The sequence below is a fragment of the Oncorhynchus mykiss genome, chromosome 13 (genome assembly GCF_057628025.1).
Source record: "Oncorhynchus mykiss isolate SJ-2025 chromosome 13, ASM5762802v1, whole genome shotgun sequence".
In the NCBI taxonomy this organism is placed as follows: domain Eukaryota; kingdom Metazoa; phylum Chordata; class Actinopteri; order Salmoniformes; family Salmonidae; genus Oncorhynchus; species Oncorhynchus mykiss.
The window spans coordinates 19,397,501-19,415,133 of record NC_143034.1 but is presented as its reverse complement, the minus strand read 5'-3'; the positions used below and the strand labels follow the sequence as shown (position 1 = coordinate 19,415,133).

At 44.5% G+C, this 17,633-nt stretch overlaps 1 protein-coding gene across 1 annotated transcript in view; it reads left to right on the top strand.

Annotated features, from left to right (window-relative positions):
• The window catches only part of cacna1ab (calcium voltage-gated channel subunit alpha1 Ab), a 311,077-nt gene that overhangs the window by 1,115 nt on the left and 292,329 nt on the right, over positions 1 to 17,633 (top strand). The window lies entirely within an intron of this gene.

Below are 17,633 nucleotides of genomic sequence, written 5' to 3'. Positions count from 1 at the left end.
GAATTGAGGTACTGTAGACTGCTAACCTATTCAGTGAGACAGAGGTAGAGAGGGAGAGGGAGAGGTAGAGAAAGAGACGGAGAGAGAGGGGAAGAGGGAGACGGGAGAGAGAGAGAGAGACCCTCTTGAGAATGAACTCAACAGCAGTTATCTGAAACTGCATCACACACACACACACACACACACACACACACACTGCTTATATATATTTATATCATGTCCTCTCAACCATCCATTTAAATGATTGCAACCCTTTACAACCCACACAATAATGATAGGATTGGTATCCTTTATGCATATGAAAAGGACATGAAGAACAATGTAGGCTAGTCTACTGCTCCTATCCCCACTAGATTTCTCTTCCACCCACTAGGGTCAAGTTTGGAGAGCCACTGGGCTGTCCTCTTCCTGTGGAGGTGTGTGTGTGTGTGTGTGTGAGAGAGAGAGAGAGAGAGACCAGTGCTTAATTTGAACCGCACCCTGGCAGAACAGGATCCGGCACCTCTCAGTTTTGGACTGTGTGGTTCAGGAACCCATTTTCCAGGATCCGGTTCATCTCGTGACCATGTGAACATGATCATAAAAGCAAGTTGACTCCTCTGTAATTGTCCTGGCCGGACCCCTAAACAACGTAATGTGAAAACTGATATTCTAAGAATTGATTTGTGTTTGGGTCGTGGTTTGCCCCACATTGTAGCCTATATAGACCCACGCGTGGCCATTACTGTGGTGAGAAGGAGAAGAGAGCCTGTATCTGTCACAGAACTAGGATGACAATCATCTTCTATGACCTCTCTCTGCTCTGATACACTCTTAGAAAAAAGGGTTCCAAAAGGGTTCTTCGGCTGTCCCCACAGGAGAACCCTTTTTGGTTCCAGGTAGAACTTATTTGGGTTCCATGTAGAACCCTCTGTTGAAAGCAACCCAGCATTGAAAGGGTTCTACATGGAACTCATAAGGGTTCTACCTGAAAGCAAAAATAGTATTTCAAAGGGTTCTCCTATGGGGACAGCTGAGGAACCCTTTTAGGAGCCTGCAGCTCTCATCTCTCCAATTTGCACTTCATCATTTATTTATCTAATTGAATCCTAGCCGCGGGAAGGGCTCTGGAGGTGCCGTATCTCCCCTGATGATTTGAATTTGCCAAAGTTGTAGAATGTGTTGAGAAGTAAATGCAATCATTGTGAATGGTACACCAGGAGTAGGCTGATCATTCAGCTGATGGAATAGGTGTTGCCCAATCACAAGGCATGTCTACGGTCAGGAACACGCAGCAAGTCTCAGGCCTTTCGCAGTATTTCTAATGCAATCGTGGGTCGACACAGGTTGGAAAGCAAATGGACCCTGCTGAAAAGTGAAGACTAGTCTGTCTGTAGGTTATCAACTAACAAATAGACCTATTGAGCGAACACCATTCTTTTACAAAGTTAAGCAAGAGAGAGAGAAGCTTTTGGCACGAACGCATCGGCCATCGCGGGTGAGTGAACTGTGCATCATTGGGTGAAACTGGAAAGCATTTTCAGGACTATAATTTCCTCCTCATATTGTAGAATATGTGTCATCACACCTGGGCCTAGACTACTGATGGGTTCAAGACAAGGTCCTTTTTATTGATCTCAGTTTGTCAGTGTCAAAGTACCCTGTCATTTCCATCGTCCGTGACGTATTAAAACATGATGTAGAATTGCATGAAATGTGATTTTAAAAGGCCACATTTCCCCTTTCAGCTACACTAATGTTCCCCATGTGTTTGCATTGTGCAAGTGCCTCTGTACTGCTCCATGTCAATATGTACAAGTGGTGATCATGCAATGCTTCATTATAAAGGGGAATTCTTCTTCATACATTGCGGTACCTCGGACCCCCCTCTCAGCTCACTTTTTGATGCCCAGTGTGTGACACACAGCTTTCCCCTGCCACATATAATTATGATACACAGTCTAAAGCGAGAGAGTGTTAATTAGCTATTGTATGACAGCTGTGTAAAAACCCATGCGTCATCCTAGAAGAAGTACGGTCTTACTTTGTCAAGACAGCAAGCTCTGGTTTGTTCCTTTGTCTGTTCAACTCAGGCCCGAATGTTTCTGTGTGTGTGTGTGTGTGTGTGTGTCTCTGTGTGTTTGTCTCTGTGTGTGTGTTTGTGTGTGTGTGTGTGTGTGTGTATGTGTGTGTGTGTTTGTCTCTGTATCTGAGTGTTTGTGTGTTTGTCTATGTGTCTGTGTGTGTGTTTGTCTATGTGTGTGTGTGTGTGTGTGTGTGTGTGTTTGTCTATGTGTCTCTGTGTGTGTGTGTTTGTCTGTGTGTGTTTGTCTGTGTGTTTGTTTGTCTGTTTGATTGTCTATGTGTCTCTGTGCGTGTGTCTCTGTGTGTGTTTGTCTATGTGTGTTTGTCTATCTGTGTGTGTGTGTGTGTGTCTCTGTGTGTTTGTCTCTGTGTGTGTGTTTGTCTATGTGTGTGTGTTTGTCTCTGTGTCTGTGTGTGTTTGTCTCTGTGTCTGTGTGTGTTTGTCTGTGTGTTGTCTGTGTGTGTTTGTGTTTGTCTCTGTGTGTGTATGTGTGTTTGTCTCTGTGTGTGTTTGTTTGTCTATGTGTTTTTGTCTGTGTGTGGTTGTCTGTGTGTGTTTGTCTCTGTGTGTTTGTCTCTGTGTGTTTGTTTGTCTCTGTGTGTTTGTCTCTGTGTGTGTTTGTTTGTCTATGTGTTTTTGTCTGTGTGTGGTTGTCTGTGTGTGTTTGTCTCTGTGTGTTTGTTTGTCTATGTGTGTGTTTGTCGATGTGTGTTTGTCTGTGTGTGTGTGTGTGTGTGTTTGTCTCTGCCTGTGTGTGTGTTTGTCTCTGTGTCTGTGTGTGTTTGTCTCTGTGTCTGTGTGTGTTTGTCTGTGTGTTGTCTGTGTGTGTTTGTGTTTGTCTCTGTGTGTGTATGTGTGTTTGTCTCTGTGTGTGTTTGTTTGTCTATGTGTTTTTGTCTGTGTGTGGTTGTCTGTGTGTGTTTGTCTCTGTGTGTTTGTCTCTGTGTGTTTGTTTGTCTCTGTGTGTTTGTCTCTGTGTGTGTTTGTTTGTCTATGTGTTTTTGTCTGTGTGTGGTTGTCTGTGTGTGTTTGTCTCTGTGTGTTTGTTTGTCTATGTGTGTGTTTGTCGATGTGTGTTTGTCTGTGTGTGTGTGTGTGTGTTTGTCTCTGCCTGTGTGTGTGTTTGTCTCTGTGTGTGTGTGTCTGTCTGGGTCTGTGTGTGTGTTTGTCTAGCATTTTCAGAACTATAATTTCCTCCTCATATTGTAGAATATGTGTCATCACACCTGGGCCTAGACTACTGATGGGTTCAAGACAAGGTCCTTTTTATTGATCTCAGTTTGTCAGTGTCAAAGTACCCTGTCATTTCCATCATCCGTGACGTATTAAAACATGATGTAGAATTGCATGAAATGTGATTTTAAAAGGCCACATTTCCCCTTTCAGCTACACTAATGTTCCCCATGTGTTTGCATTGTGCAAGTGCCTCTGTACTGCTCCATGTCAATATGTACAAGTGGTGATCGTGCAATGCTTCATTATAAAGGGGAATTCTTCTTCATATATTGTCTGTCTGTGTTTGTGTGTTTGTCTATGTGTGTTTGTCTGTGTGTGTGTGTGTTTGTCTCTGTGTGTGTGTGTTTTGTCTATGTGTCTGTGTCTCTGTGTGTTTGTCTATGTGTGTGTGTTTGTCTATGTGTGTTTGTCTGTGTGTGTGTTTGTCTATGTGTGTTTGTCTGTGTGTGTTTGTCTATGTGTGTTTGTCTGTGTGTGTGTTTGTCTGTGTGTGTGTTTGTCTCTCTCTGTGTCTTTATATCTCTGTGTGTCTCTGTATCTCTGTGTGTGTCTCTGTGTGTGTCTGTCATACTGTATGTTCAGATGGTGTGTGTATGCAGTATGTGTACACAAGTGTGTCATATAGTTCATGTTCAATTGTGTATGTCTATGTTTCTCCCCCTCGAAGGTGTGAGATTGCATTCACACACATTAAAGTGCCTTTTATATAGACTAGCCTCTGGACACCTCTTAGGGGCCATTTCTCTTGACTCCATCATCCCTCTCTCCCTCCACCATCACTCCATCCAGCCTTAGAGAACTCTGTCTCAATCTAGGCTCAATCCCAGTACACTTTAGAAAAGGAGATAGCTAGAACCTAAAAAGGTTATTTGGCTGTGCCCATAGGAGAACCCTTTGAATAACCCTTTCTGGTTCCAGGTATAACCTTTTCCACAGAGGGTTCTACATGGAACCCAGAAGGGTTCTCCCTGGAACCAAAAAGGGTTATATGGGGACAGCCGAAGAACGCTTTTGGAACACTCTTTTCTAAGAGTGTACCCCGCTTAGAGTGTACCTCACTTAGTGTACCCCGCTTAGAGTGTACCTCCCTTAGTGTACCTCGCTTAGAGTGTACCTCACTTAGTGTACCCCGCTTAGAGTGTACCTCACTTAGTGTACCCCGCTTAGAGTGTACCTCCCTTAGTGTACCTCGCTTAGAGTGTACCTCACTTAGTGTACCCCGCTTAGAGTGTACCTCACTTAGTGTACCCCGCTTAGAGTGTACCTCCCTTAGTGTACCCCGCTTAGAGTGTACCTCCCTTAGTGTACCCCGCTTAGAGTGTACCTCCCTTAGTGTACCTCGCTTAGAGTGTACCTCACTTAGTGTACCCCGCTTAGAGTGTACCTCACTTAGTGTACCCCGCTTAGAGTGTACCTCACTTAGTGTACCCCGCTTAGAGTGTACCTCCCTTAGTGTACCCCGCTTAGAGTGTACCTCCCTTAGTGTACCCCGCTTAGAGTGTACCTCCCTTAGTGTACCCCGCTTAGAGTGTACCTCACTTAGTGTACCCCGCTTAGAGTGTACCTCACTTAGTGTACCCCGCTTAGAGTGTACCTCACTTAGTGTACCCCGCTTAGTGTTTTTCACAATGCCTGTACTGGCATCAGTAATAGCTTTTCTTAGATTTCTCCTGCAACAAATACATGCTGACCATATGAGTAATATCTAAGAACTGCAAAACAACAATGTGCTCGTAATGTACCTGTCCTCTGGCTGTAGTTCAGTGTGGAGTAGTAATGTACCTGTCCTCTGGCTGTAGTTCAGTGTGGAGTAGTAATGTACCTGTCCTCTGGCTGTAGTTCAGTGTGGAGTAGTAATGTACCTGTCCTCTGGCTGTAGTTCAGTGTGGAGTAGTAATGTACCTGTCCTCTGGCTGTAGTTCAGTGTGGAGTAGTAATGTACCTGTCCTCTGGCTGTAGTTCAGTGTGGAGTAGTAATGTACCTGTCCTCTGGCTGTAGTTCAGTGTGGAGTAGTAATGTACCTGTCCTCTGGCTGTAGTTCAGTGTGGAGTAGTAATGTACCTGTCCTCTGGCTGTAGTTCAGTGTGGAGTAGTAATGTACCTGTCCTCTGGCTGTAGTTCAGTGTGGAGTAGTAATGTACCTGTCCTCTGGCTGTAGTTCAGTGTGGAGTAGTAATGTGCCTGTCCTCTGGCTGTAGTTCAGTGTGGAGTAGTAATGTACCTGTCCTCTGGCTGTAGTTCAGTGTGGAGTAGTAATGTACCTGTCCTCTGGCTGTAGTTCAGTGTGGAGTAGTAATGTACCTGTCCTCTGGCTGTAGTTCAGTGTGGAGTAGTAATGTACCTGTCCTCTGGCTGTAGTTCAGTGTGGAGTAGTAATGTACCTGTCCTCTGGCTGTAGTTCAGTGTGGAGTAGTAATGTACCTGTCCTCTGGCTGTAGTTCAGTGTGGAGTAGTAATGTACCTGTCCTCTGGCTGTAGTTCAGTGTGGAGTAGTAATGTACCTGTCCTCTGGCTGTAGTTCAGTGTGGAGTAGTAATGTACCTGTCCTCTGGCTGTAGTTCAGTGTGGAGTAGTAATGTACCTGTCCTCTGGCTGTAGTTCAGTGTGGAGTAGTAATGTACCTGTCCTCTGGCTGTAGTTCAGTGTGGAGTAGTAATGTACCTGTCCTCTGGCTGTAGTTCAGTGTGGAGTAGTAATGTACCTGTCCTCTGGCTGTAGTTCAGTGTGGAGTAGTAATGTACCTGTCCTCTGGCTGTAGTTCAGTGTGGAGTAGTAATGTGCCTGTCCTCTGGCTGTAGTTCAGTGTGGAGTAGTAATGTACCTATCCTCTGGCTGTAGTTCAGTGTGGAGTAGTAATATACCTGTCCTCTGGCTGTAGTTCAGTGTGGAGTAGTAATGTGCCTGTCCTCTGGCTGTAGTTCAGTGTGGAGTAGTAATGTACCTGTCCTCTGGCTGTAGTTCAGTGTGGAGTAGTAATGTACCTGTCCTCTGGCTGTAGTTCAGTGTGGAGTAGTAATGTACCTGTCCTCTGGCTGTAGTTCAGTGTGGAGTAGTAATGTACCTGTCCTCTGGCTGTAGTTCAGTGTGGAGTAGTAATGTACCTGTCCTCTGGCTGTAGTTCAGTGTGGAGTAGTAATGTACCTGTCCTCTGGCTGTAGTTCAGTGTGGAGTAGTAATGTACCTGTCCTCTGGCTGTAGTTCAGTGTGGAGTAGTAATGTACCTGTCCTCTGGCTGTAGTTCAGTGTGGAGTAGTAATGTACCTGTCCTCTGGCTGTAGTTCAGTGTGGAGTCGTACTGAAGCAGTTTGACATGTGTAATAGGACTGTTCTTGCGTTGTGTTGTGAACGATCCTCAACAAGGGCTCCAGCATGTAGCACCAGTCACAGATTTATTACAGCTGGTTAGGCGCTTGTGACTGTGGTAACCACAGTTACCCAACAATAATACACGTTTTCCACTACAAGAATAGATGAAAATTACAATGCACAAAATATACTAATCATTTCACAAATGTACCTGATAGGGAAATAGTACGGATAGCACGTCATGCATTGTAGTACGAGTTCACTGTACAAAATACACCAAACACCCCCAGACACAGTGAAGAACCAGCTAGCGTTAGCTGAAATTATATTCAACAAAATACACCAAACGCCCCCAGACACAGTGAAGAACCAGCTAGCGTTAGCTGAAATGATACTCAACAAAATACACAAAACACCCCCAGACACAGTGAAGAACCAGCTAGCGTTAGCTGAAATGATATTCAACAAAATACACCAAACACCCCCAGACACAGTGAAGAACCAGCTAGCGTTAGCTGAAATGATACTCAACAAAATACACCAAACACCCCCAGACACAGTGAAGAACCAGCTAGCGTTAGCTGAAATGATATTCAACAAAATACACCAAACACCCCCAGACACAGTGAAGAACCAGCTAGCGTTAGCTGAAATGATACTCAACAAAATACACAAAACACCCCCAGACACAGTGAAGAACCAGCTAGCGTTAGCTGAAATGATATTCAACAAAATACACCAAACACCCCCAGACACAGTGAAGAACCAGCTAGCGTTAGCTGAAATGATATTCAACAAAATACACCAAACACCCCCAGACACAGTGAAGAACCAGCTAGCGTTAGCTGAAATGATATTCAACAAAATACACCAAACACCCCCAGACACAGTGAAGAACCAGCTAGCGTTAGCTGAAATGATACTCAACAAAATACACCAAACACCCCCAGACACAGTGAAGAACCAGCTAGCGTTAGCTGAAATGATATTCAACAAAATACACCAAACACCCCCAGACACAGTGAAGAACCAGCTAGCGTTAGCTGAAATGATATTCAACAAAATACACCAAACACCCCCAGACACAGTGAAGAACCAGCTAGCGTTAGCTGAAATGATACTCAACAAAATACACCAGAAATATTCAAAAGAAACACCACTTCTCACGTATAATATTCCAGCTGTGTTTACAAACACATTGATATCACTTGTACATTCCGCTCTGCACTTAGGAATATAAAAATCATTTTTGATGTACATTGCTTTGCAACAGTTAATTTACCGCAGGTTTGGTGCTTGTTGGCTGGGACGACTCTAACTCAAACACGCCTCTCATAAGCAAACCACGCAAACCGGCCAGTAAGATTCCATGTTTAGTAAGTAGAAGCAAGAGAAAACAAAACCCCCAACAATCATTGGAGTGGCAAGGGCAATCACCAGTACTCTGTTACACAGGTGACAGTCACATTTCCTTCACTCAGTCATTTTCTGCAATTTCTTGGGGATTAATCAAGTAGTGGTCAAAATGCATTGATGCAACGGTAGCTAAGACAGGGAGAGGTCTGTCTGTGATAAAGCACCGCTCTGATTTCTTGGGGATTAATCAAGTAGTGGTCAAAATGCATTGATGCAACGGTAGCTAAGACAGGGAGAGGTCTGTCTGTGATAAAGCACCGCTCTGATTTCTTGACATCACTATCAACAAAAGTCCTGCAGGTCCTAGTTTTGTCGATATGACTACTGTCCAGTGCCACAAAAAGGGACATTTGCAAATGACAATTGGCCCAGAACAGAGCTGCATGGCTGGCACTTAGATGTACACGGAAAGCCAGCACTGGTAATATGCATGTCAATCTCTCCTGATTCATGGTGGAGGAGAGGTTGACTTCATCACTGCTGGTCTTTGTGAGAGGTATTGACATGTTGAAATCGCCACGCTGTCTGTTTTAAGCGAGTAGCGCACAGCTAAGACACTCAGACATACCCCACAAGACATGCCACCAGAGGGCGCGTCACTGTCCCCAAGTCCAGAACAGACTCTGGGAAACGCATTGTACGACATACACCCATGACTACATGAAACTGTATTCCGCATCATGTGACTCAGTCAAGCAGTAAAATCAGATTAGAAAAACAGATAAAACTACACCTTATGGAACAGTGGGGACTGTGATGAGACACATAGCATTCGCAAACACATGCAGTGTTAGCATTAATGTGTTGTAGATATGTTGTGGTAGAGTAGTGTGTAATAATGTAGGTATGTTGTGGTAGAGTAGTGTGTAATAATGTAGATATGTTGTGGTAGAGTAGTGTGTAATAATGTAGATATGTTGTGGTAGAGTAGTGTGTAATAATGTAGATATGTTGTGGTAGAGTAGTGTGTAATAATGTAGATATGTTGTGGTAGAGTAGTGTGTAATAATGTGTTGTAGATATGTTGTGGTAGAGTAGTGTGTAATAATGTAGGTATGTTGTGGTAGAGTAGTGTGTAATAATGTAGATATGTTGTGGTAGAGTAGTGTGTAATAATGTGTTGTAGATATGTTGTGGTAGAGTAGTGTGTAATAATGTAGGTATGTTGTGGTAGAGTAGTGTGTAATAATGTAGATATGTTGTGGTAGAGTAGTGTGTAATAATGTAGATATGTTGTGGTAGAGTAGTGTGTAATAATGTGTTGTAGATATGTTGTGGTAGAGTAGTGTGTAATAATGTGTTGTAGATATGTTGTGGTAGAGTAGTGTGTAATAATGTATTGTAGATATGTTGTGGTAGAGTAGTGTGTAATAATGTAGATATGTTGTGGTAGAGTAGTGTGTAATAATGTGTTGTAGATATGTTGTGGTAGAGTAGTGTGTAATAATGTAGATATGTTGTGGTAGAGTAGTGTGTAATAATGTGTTGTATTGTGGTAGAATAGTGTGTAATAATGTAGATATGTTGTGGTAGAGTAGTGTGTAATAATGTAGATATGTTGTGGTAGAGTAGTGTGTAATAATGTAGATATGTTGTGGTAGAGTAGTGTGTAATAATGTAGATATGTTGTGGTAGAGTAGTGTGTAATAATGTAGATATGTTGTGGTAGAGTAGTGTGTAATAATGTAGATATGTTGTGGTAGAGTAGTGTGTAATAATGTAGATATGTTGTGGTAGAGTAGTGTGTAATAATGTAGATATGTTGTGGTAGAGTAGTGTGTAATAATGTAGACATGTTGTGGTAGAGTAGTGTGTAATAATGTGTTGTAGATATGTTGTGGTAGAGTAGTGTGTAATAATGTAGATATGTTGTGGTAGAGTAGTGTGTAATAATGTAGACATGTTGTGGTAGAGTAGTGTGTAATAATGTGTTGTAGATATGTTGTGGTAGAGTAGTGTGTAATAATGTGTTGTATTGTGGTAGAATAGTGTGTAATAATGTAGGTATGTTGTGGTAGAGTAGTGTGTAATATTGTAGATATGTTGTGGTAGAGTAGTGTGTAATAATGTAGATATGTTGTGGTAGAGTAGTGTGTAATATTGTAGATATGTTGTGGTAGAGTAGTGTGTAATAATGTAGATATGTTGTGGTAGAGTAGTGTGTAATAATGTGTTGTATTGTGGTAGAGTAGTGTGTAATAATGTAGATATGTTGTGGTAGAATAGTGTGTAATAATGTGTTGTAGATATGTTGTGGTAGAGTAGTGTGTAATATAATGTGTTGTATTGTGGTAGAATAGTGTGTAATAATGTAGATATGTTGTGGTAGAGTAGTGTGTAATATAATGTGTTGTATTGTGGTAGAATAGTGTGTAATAATGTAGATATGTTGTGGTAGAGTAGTGTGTAATAATGTAGATATGTTGTGGTAGTGTGTAATAATGTGTTGTAGATATGTTGTGGTAGAGTAGTGTGTAATAATGTGTTGTAGATATGTTGTGGTAGAGTAGTGTGTAATAATGTAGATATGTTGTGGTAGAGTAGTGTGTAATAATGTAGATATGTTGTGGTAGAGTAGTGTGTAATAATGTAGATATGTTGTGGTAGAGTAGTGTGTAATAATGTAGATATGTTGTGGTAGAGTAGTGTGTAATAATGTAGATATGTTGTGGTAGAGTAGTGTGTAATAATGTAGATATGTTGTGGTAGAGTAGTGTGTAATAATGTAGATATGTTGTGGTAGAGTAGTGTGTAATAATGTAGATATGTTGTGGTAGAGTAGTGTGTAATAATGTAGATATGTTGTGGTAGAGTAGTGTGTAATAATGTAGATATGTTGTGGTAGAGTAGTGTGTAATAATGTGTTGTATTGTGGTAGAGTAGTGTGTAATAATGTAGATATGTTGTGGTAGAGTAGTGTGTAATAATGTGTTGTAGATATGTTGTGGTAGATTAGTGTGTAATAATGTAGATATGTTGTGGTAGAGTAGTGTGTAATAATGTAGATATGTTGTGGTAGAGTAGTGTGTAATAATGTAGATATGTTGTGGTAGAGTAGTGTGTAATAATGTGTTGTAGATATATTGTGGTAGAGTAGTGTGTAATAATGTAGATATGTTGTGGTAGAGTAGTGTGTAATAATGTAGATATGTTGTGGTAGTGTGTAATAATGTATTGTAGATATGTTGTGGTAGAGTAGTGGGTAATAATGTGTTGTATTGTAGATATGTTGTGGTAGATTAGTCTAATAATGTAGATATGTGGTGGTAGAGTAGTCTGTAATAATGAAGATATGTGGTGGTAGAGTAGTGTGTTGTTTTGTAGATATGTTGTGGTTGAGTAGTGTGCAATAATGTAGATATGTTGTGGTTGAGTAGTGTGCAATAATGTAGATATGTTGTGGTGGAGTGTAATAATGTGTTGTATTGTAGATATGTTGTGGTTGAGTAGTGTGTTAGAGAGTGGTGTGATAGTGTAACATAGACGCAGGGAGTCAGGAAGCAGGTGCAGATTGTGAGTTTGGTAATAACGACCATGGAGAGTTACAAAACAAGAGATGTGCCTGGACATGAAAACTGAATCAATACTGCCCGAAGAGTGATGCTAGGGAGTGCTATATAATGGGGAAGTAATCAGGGTAGCGATGGAGTCCAGGTGTGCCTCATGATGGGATGCAGGTGTGCGTAATAAGGGTTTCCAGGTGTGCATAATGAGGGTTGCCAGGTGTGCGTTATGATGGGTTGCCAGGACCGCTGGTTAGTAAATCGGTGCTGTCGAGCTCCGGAGTGGGAGTAGATGTGACAGTAACCCCTTCCTGACGTGCGGCTCCAGCCGTAGGACGATGCCGGCCAGGTGGACGGCCCTGAGAGCAAGGAGCGGGCCGGTCGGCGACGGTAGAGATCTCGGATGATGTTGGGATCTAGAATGTCATCCACCGGAACCCAACACCGCTCCTCTGGACTGTACCCCTCCCAGTCCACCAGGTACTGGAGCTGACCCATAAGTTGTCTGGAATCCAGGAGGGATCTGACGGAATAGGCAGGGCCGGCCTGAGGAGGGAAACATGAATAGAGTGTGAGATACGGTAATTAGTGTTGAGCTGTAACCTATATGTTACCTCATTGATCCTCCGGAGGACCTTGAAGGGCCCCACAAACCGGGGGCTCAGCTTCCGGCAGGGCAGCTGGAGAGGGAGGTTCCTGGTGGAGAAACAGATGCGATCACCAAGATGGAACACGGGAGCCTCACTGCAGTGGTGGTCCGCCTGATCCTACTGACGGTGGGCGGCGCGCTGGAGCCTCAGGTGGGCACTGTTCCACACCTCCTCTGCATGCCGGAACCACTTGTTAACTGCAGGGGCCTCGGTCTGGCTCGGAGTCCACGGAGCCAGGGCCGGCTGATATCCCAGGACGCATTGGGAGTCAGCCCAGTGGAGGAACCGGGCCCACTCCCCCTGCCAGTCCTGGCATTGACTCCTTAGGAACCTCCCCAGTTCCTGTTTGGTCCTCTCCTCCTGCCCGTTAGGCCGGTACCCGGATGTGAGGCTGACTATGGCCACCAGCTACTCCATAATGGTTTTCCAGACCCGCAACATGAATTGGGGACTATATCCTCTGGAAGGCCATAGTGCCGGAAGACCTACTGGAATAATGCCTCAGTGACCTGTAGAGTGGTAGGGAGACCAGAGAGATGGATACAGCGGTAAGATTTAGAGAATATGTCAACAACAGCCAGAACAGTGGTAAAACCATCAGAAAGGGGGAGATTCGTTACAAAGTCTATGGACATATGTGACCAAGGCTGCTGAGGTACGGGAAGGGGAAGTAGTTTACCTGAAAGGAGCCTGCTGGGGAGATTTGGATTGAGTACATACCGAACATGTTGACATAGTAGGCGAAGTCCTGCCCATGGTGGGCCACCAGTATTTATCGGAGCGGGATTGGATGGTGCAGGTGATATCTTGGTGTCCAGCAGCGAGGGATGTGTGTGCCCAGTTAAACAGACAATCTCTCACCCCTGTGGGGATGTAGATGCACTCTGGAGGGCAAGTGGAAGGAGCGGGTTCCCTCTCCACAGCCTGGTGGATGTCCACATCTATGTCCCAAAAACACAGGGCCAACAATATGGGAGGACCGCTTGATGGGCTGGAGGACACTCACAGGATCCTCCAACAACATGGAACCACAGTGTGTGGGATAGCAGGTCCTCCGGCATCTTGGTCGCCAGGCGCTGATTCTCATCTTTGACCAGGAGATGGTGGGGTTATGGAGTTGGAGCCACGGGAGGCCGAGGAGGACTTTGTGGACAGGTGCAGTGATGATGAGGAAGGGAAGGCTTTCCTGGTGCTTGGGTTCCACGGTGAGGGTGAGTGGTCCTGTGACGTGAGTAATTGTGCCAGATCCCAATGGTCGCATTTTCAGAACTTGGACAGCAAAAGAAGAGGAGAGCAGGTATTAAGTTATGTTCAGGGAGGAAGATCGGGTAGATGAAGTTCCCAGCGGCAGATGATGGACAGCCAGCCAGTGAAATTGACTCGAGAAAGGGTTTGGTGGAAAGTGATGATGGAGTACTCAGGCCTAACCTGGGAGATGGAAGGTCACGGGACCACCCCTCTGCTCTAGTGGACCTTGGGTTAGGACGCACCTGGCACCGCTGAAGCTGGTGGCCCTCCTTGCCGCAATAGGGACAGAGCCGCACTGCCGCAGAGAGGTGCGTAGCCCCCACTTCCATTGGTTCAGGCTCTGCCTCAGGACAGACACTGTAGGGAGGCGAACGTGGCGAGGTGGACTCCGGCGCTCCTGAAGAATGTTGGCCATCAGTCTGGATATCAAGACGAAGCGTCCAAGGATAGGTTGTCATCTTGACATGCCAACAGTCCGAAAGGTGAGGGCGTACTCTGCAGCAGTCTGGGTACCCTGCTGGAGTTGAAAGTCGCTCTCCTCCCTCTCTGCCCGCTGGAGGATGGTCGAAGAACGTCCTGAACAGAGCCATGAACCTCTCATAAGAACCCAATTCATCCTCTCCTCTCTTCCAGACGGCCGTCGCCCACTCCAACGCCCGTCCGGCCAGCAGTGAAATGACCGTGGCAACCTTGGACCTCTCGTGATGGGGTCTCCCATCTGATACGCAAAATAGAGGGAGCACTGGAACAGGAAGCCACAACATTTCGGGAAAGGGAAAGTCGGGCATCGCTGACCTGGGCGGACGGCTAGGTAGGCTGGGAGACTGGCTCACTGTGACGACCTGTGGTAGGAGGCCCTACGTCAGAGTTATGGAGAACCTCGCTGGTGGTGGGGGACGTGGAGGACCTCCTTCATGGTCGTACCCAGTAGAGCCAGCTGGTCGTGGTGTTGGTGGAGTAGATGACCCTGTTCCTCGACCGTCTGGAAGATGGTGTAATCATCATCATTTCTTGAGGCAGGGAGCCGTTGCAGATGGTGAGTTCAATAATAACGAACACGGAGCGTTAGAAAACAAGAGAAGCGTCTGGACAAGAAAACTGAACCAATACTGCCTGAAGAGTGATGCTAGGTGCTAGATAAAGTGGAAGTCATCAGGGTAGTGATGCTAGGTGCTAGATATAGGGGAAGTCATCAGGGTAGTGATGCTAGGTGCTAGATAAAGGGGAAGTCATCAGGGTAGTGATGCTAGGTGCTAGATAAAGGGGAAGTCATCAGGGTAGTGATGCTAGGTGCTAGATAAAGGGGAAGTCATCAGGGTAGTGATGCTAGGTGCTAGATAAAGGGGAAGTCATCAGGGTAGTGATGGAGTCCAGGTGTGCCTCATGATGGGTTGCCAGGACCGGTGGTTAGTAAAGCAGGGGAGTAGACGTGACTGACAGCTAGTGTGCAGCAGCCAATAGGGAAAGGGATCCGGTATAAAATACAAAATGAATGATTAACCAGTGGAAGCAATTTAAAAATGTAAATCACTGTTATGAACTAATGTCTATACCAGACGTTTTATGGTCCGTACACAGATCAGTTACGTAGCTACACATCCATAGGCATTCGGGTGTTTTTATCCTCCACTACACAATAAGCAAGAAAAGAGTTAGCTAGCTACGTTACTTCAGGAGCATTGCATGACGAAATATCGTTGCTTGAGTAAATAAAGCAGCGCGACTCTTCCTTGTCGTATTATTGTTTTGGTGAATTTTCTTTGAGGAAGGCGGCTGTTTCATCCTCACTGGCGTAGTTCATCTTATCTGGCTGTGCATGACTGGCTCAGGGTGATGTCACTCACAACACCGCAGCACCTACTGGGACAGTCCTCTGAGGGCTAGGCAGCTTCTGCCCCCTTGTGTGCTGCCATGGAGTTGCAGTGGCCTTCCAAGAAGGCTCAAGGTCATTGTCCTCAGATAAGTCGACGTCTTTTCTCTGGTAACTTTGAAGTGTGTCACCCTCATGGTTTACCATGTCTTAGCTAGCTGAAAAGTTATCATGTTGACTATCTCCAAATGATTTTCAAACTTAGCGTTGTGAAGGAAATGTCGAGTTGAACCATCTTGGGGCTCATCATCCTCTAAACATTGAATAGGGTTACATGCACATGGTAATGCGATTATTGCGGAAAGTCAGATGAATATAATAGTTTGATTAAAACGTTGACATGCTTTGCAAGAAGAACAATTCCCCTAATAATCCTGTTTGACATCTGAAATCAGGTTACCTGATGGCACCGATAAATGCAGAAAATCCCTAACCAAAACACACATTCTGCTATAGCGAACATGTTATTTTTTGGGAAGCATATTTGATTCTGAGTTTGGACATATAAAGTTTTATGTGAAAACGACTTCTAAGACTTCTATACATTGTTGTTCCGAACTCACTTCATTCGCTGTAATGAGGGAGGCTCTCGGCTGGTACTGGCACATGCGCCGATTAAATGCACCGCTGGAACGCCGATTAAGCTCTTCACGTCCTAATCATTCAAAAGATTGCTCAGAAAACCAGATGTTTTAATCAGTGTATGCCTACTTTGATTATCACCTTTACGCCGATTAAGATAAACAGAGTAAGGTGTTTACATGACTAATGCCATACTCAGCCTACTGCCATAATCAGTTTAATATCAAATTATTAGTGTGCATGTAAACGTACTCATTGAAATAAGGCCATCCATTAACATAAAGTACGCTGGAAAAGAAGATACTCCTCCCTGGAGAACTCTGTCTCAATCTACTCCTCCCTGGAGAACTCTGTCTCAATCTACTCCTCCCTGGAGAACTCTGTCTCAATCTACTCCTCCCTGGAGAACTGTCTCAATCTACTCCTCCCTGGAGAACTCGGTCTCAGTCTACTCCTCCCTGGAGAACTCTGTCTCAATCTACTCCTCCCTGGAGAACTCTGTCTCAATCTACTCCTCCCTGGAGAACTCTGTCTCAGTCTACTCCTCCCTGGAGAACTCTGTCTCAATCTACTCCTCCCTGGAGAACTCTGTCTCAATCTACTCCTCCCTGGAGAACTCTGTCTCAATCTACTCCTCCCTGGAGAACTCTGTCTCAGTCTACTCCTCCCTGGAGAACTCTGTCTCAATCTACTCCTCCCTGGAGAACTCTGTCTCAATCTACTCCTCCCTGGAGAACTCTGTCTCAATCTACTCCTCCCTCCATCCATCCACCCTTCCCTCCCTTCCTCCCTAATCTCTCCATCCCTTCCCTTTAGTCTGTCAATTCAATTTATGCTGCTTATTGCCTCTTATTGGCATGAGACAAAACAGTGGCACCCGTCAACGTCCATACGCATCAGAGACAAACAACAAACAGTGCGTGTGTGTCCGAGCGTGTGGGTGTGCATGTCCATACCCATCAGAGACAAACGACAATAAACAGAAATCAAAAAATGTGCGACTGGACCGGAGAGTCCTCAATGAATAAAAATAAAAACTGTAACAAGATGAAAAACACAAAAGACTGAACCCAATCACACATTAACAACAGACAAAAGATGTCATAGTTAGTACACACACACACACACACACACACACACACACACACACACACACACACACACACACACACACACACACACACACACACACACACACACACACACACACACACACACACACACACACACACACAATCAGGAAGCCTTAGGGGGTCATACGTTTAGAAAGATGGATCATATAGAAAGATAGACATCCTATTTATGACATCATTCATGTGGAACCTCATAACGTTGGGGTTGACGTACGGGCAGTTTACCTGAGTCAATGTCCCATAGCTGTTGGCCTGCTGCCAAGGAAGAGGGATGGAGGGAGAGGAATAGCTTCTCTCTTTTTCCCCAAGGTGTGAAGGCCGTTGCCAGTCAGAGAGCTTGGCTAAGCAGGAGTTGTATTATTCAGAGACACACACACACACACACACACACACACACACACACACACACTCTCTTACCAGACAGGTTTGTATTATTCAGGGAGTGACTCAACTCTCCTCTCCTGCCCCCCATTTTAGATGAGAAATACATTTTACTGTAAGTCTGACTTAAAAAGAGAGGGATGGAGAGAGGGGGAAACCTGTTTCAAAAAAGAAGAGAGAAGCGATTAAGTTAATCATCATTAGTGTGGTTGATGGACTGCAGATTTCTCTGGTCTCTTGTC